Below are 2,940 nucleotides of genomic sequence, written 5' to 3'. Positions count from 1 at the left end.
CAAAACAGTTTACCACAATTTTCAATACATAAAACACAACTTAAACAATAGGCTATATATTTTCTTCTCTTTTCTCATGATCCTTTTTTTGTCTTTGTATATTTTGTGATCACTCAGTCAGGCAAGATGTCATTTGACCCACACTCCTTCAAGTCCCTGTTCGGGTGCCAAATTGTCGGGGTGAAAATCCCCTTGTTTCCTTCTGCTCACCCCCTGAATTAGTTTGAGGCAAATTCTGAGTCGCAGAGCTCTGGGTTGTTGAGATACAAAGAATAAGGCAAGAACAACCAAGAACAACTCATCAACCACCACTGGACATGGAATTCACACATTGATATACCCCATGGGCGTTCCCGCCTGCCGGCCCACAGGGGCATCTACTATCCCCCTGCAGACCCTGGTTCATACAGCGAATAGACTATTAGTGTTTACTGGCAAATAAGGTAAAACTTCAATTCCTTAAATCTCATAGGTTGTGAGGCTGATGTAGGGATGACCATAGCATGGGGCACTCAGGAGAAAAACACATTCCTTTAGAATCTAGCTTTTATCAGGTCAAAGGTACTGCTGTCCGTGGCCTGAATTTATGACCATCTCGTACCAACCAGAGCTCTCTCCAGAGAGCAGAAAAACAAGAGAGACAGAGAGAGTCAGCTACAAATCTAAGTTATATGAGAAGAATAACATTCCACACTTAATACATTCAGTATACTTACTTTCATTTTCTATAAAAGTTCCTAACATGAAAACTAATAAAAAACACATTATTGAATAATAAACACTTACAAATATAAATGTATATGTATAAAAATGAATAGGAACAAACTTCAATATATGTGAACACACGCTACATGGTAACACAGTGCAAAGTAAATACTTTCACCCTTCAGCAGCTAGCAGTTAGCCATACCAGGAGTTCTGTATGCACCGAGGCATGGAGTCTGTGAGCCATTAACACCTTGGCCTGGTATAATTAGACCGTCTGTCTTCCTGTAAAAACTGCACCTAGTAGCATAAAGGTGTAGTCACACTATTTTGCTTTTACAGTCTTTTTTATATTAAATTTTAGGAGGAGTATAAAGGTGTACTCTGAGCATAAGGTAAGACTCTGTTAGGGCTTTTGTTGAGTTAGTTTGGGTACGGACCTTCACATACCTGGGAAGGCAACTGAGGCTACAGCAGCTGCAGCAAAAACTATGCTGCATCCTCCCTTCTGTTGCGGTCTGGCCACAGCACCTCATCCACATCACAAGAAATGTTTTCCCTGGCCAAGCAGCAGGGGAACTATCACTTAGCATGGCGAATCCAGCCATGAAAAGCATCAGCTGCCATATCTCCACATGCGTCCTCCATAGCTTGGAGAAGAGGTATTTGTGTTTGTGGATTTCAGTCGTACGCTTTCCATCTCCAGGCAGAGGGTTGGTAAATGAGTTACATGTTACACACAGACAGAACTGTCAGAGACAGGAACTGTTTTGTAGGCAGCTGTTGATCAATGAGTGAAACACACTCACCGAGCCAGTACTCTCCAGCTGCACTACCAAAGCCCATCTTGTAGAAATCCCAGGGTCTGTAGAAGTTCACTGATCCATCCATCCTCCTCTGGATCACCTGCAGGAGGACAGACGGACTCAATACATCTGTTTGTTTTGTAACAGGATTGTTTTGTATCAAGTTAAAAAAGTCACTCGACACAGGCTCACCGTCCAGCGTCCTCCTGCTGTAACCATGTCACAGTACACCTACCTTGGTGGAAATATAACTCAGTTTGTTCCAATGCTTTGATGTCATCAGAGCCTGTGTCCCAGAGTGTACCTGGACAGCAGACCTCTCTCCCGTGGGATGGATGGTGTACACTCCGCTGGGTTTGCTTTTGTCTTGCTGGTAGATGTCACCGCAATCGGCTTGCCACTGCTCAGCAATGGATCCATGATGAGGATGATGACAAACAACAGCTGCAGTGCAACAGATGCTCAGTTTTGCCGGGACACATGTGCTGAAGTTCACAAATGTGTGTGTGTGTGTGTGTGTGTGTACCGTCATTGTCTCCAGGGATTAACACTCTAAGAGATAAGAACATAAAAAGAAAAGTATTTTCAGGTCATGAAGCGTGTACTTTTTCATTTTGAATATCTATATATTCATGTTAAAGGTAGGGTAGGAGATTTTGAAAACTCAGTGAGAGTCAGCCAGATTTCAAAAGTAAACACACGCCCCTTTCTCTTGGAGCTCACCCCGAAGCCACGCCTCCCAACCAGTCTGTGACTTCGACCATCATGCACGTACCTCTGGTGCGCGCAGAGCAGGAAGAGAGCAGCCAACCAGCCAACTCTATATCTGTAAGAAGACATCCTAAAGTTCTTATGAGAGGTTCAAAGGAGAACTGTCAGAACCTCTGTTTAACATGATTCACTCACATATGCAGCTTTAACCTTGGTACACACTCTAAGATGAAGTAAGGAGTAAAACAATTTGTTTCTTTTGATGTTGACACAATTTGAAAAGGTCAAACCTACATTAGGAGAATATTTGAATATTTGATATTAGGAGAATTAAGTAAGGTAACATAAAGTAGTTAAATAGTAAATATTCTTTCTCTTAAGTGTGATGTCTCCTGATCTGAACTCACCTGAAATCACTTCTTCTAAAACTTCAGCTCACGGTCACCTTGCGTCTGCCCGCCTGTCATGGTATTACTGCTTTTATAGGGTTATATAAACCCTGCAATACTCACACGTATACCTTACATGTGAAATCTGCAGCTGTTGACAGAAACACCCAGTGATGTATTTGTCTTTCATGAGTTTCTTTTCCTGTTCAGACATCATTTAAAGTGTTGTCACATTACTGTTATTTTTTATCATAAATTAAAGACTTTCATGATCCACAGATCATGAAATCACTTCTCCACAGATGCAGACCAGAGCTTGTTCAGATCTG

The 2,940-nt window shown here is 42.0% G+C and overlaps 1 long non-coding RNA gene across 1 annotated transcript; it reads right to left on the bottom strand.

Moving 5' to 3' along the window:
- Window positions 1-1,518: 1,518 nt before the first annotated feature.
- Window positions 1,519-1,884, bottom strand: LOC114436761 (uncharacterized). Its single transcript, XR_003670736.1, has 3 exons — window positions 1,816-1,884; window positions 1,704-1,742; window positions 1,519-1,611 (listed from the first exon to the last, which is right to left on the bottom strand). It is a non-coding gene; the product is annotated as an uncharacterized LOC114436761 (long non-coding RNA).
- Between the last annotated feature and the right edge of the window lie 1,056 nt (window positions 1,885-2,940).

The sequence above is a fragment of the Parambassis ranga genome, chromosome 5, assembly GCF_900634625.1.
Source record: "Parambassis ranga chromosome 5, fParRan2.1, whole genome shotgun sequence".
In the NCBI taxonomy this organism is placed as follows: Eukaryota; Metazoa; Chordata; class Actinopteri; family Ambassidae; genus Parambassis; species Parambassis ranga.
This window is presented reverse-complemented; position numbering and strand designations above follow the sequence as displayed.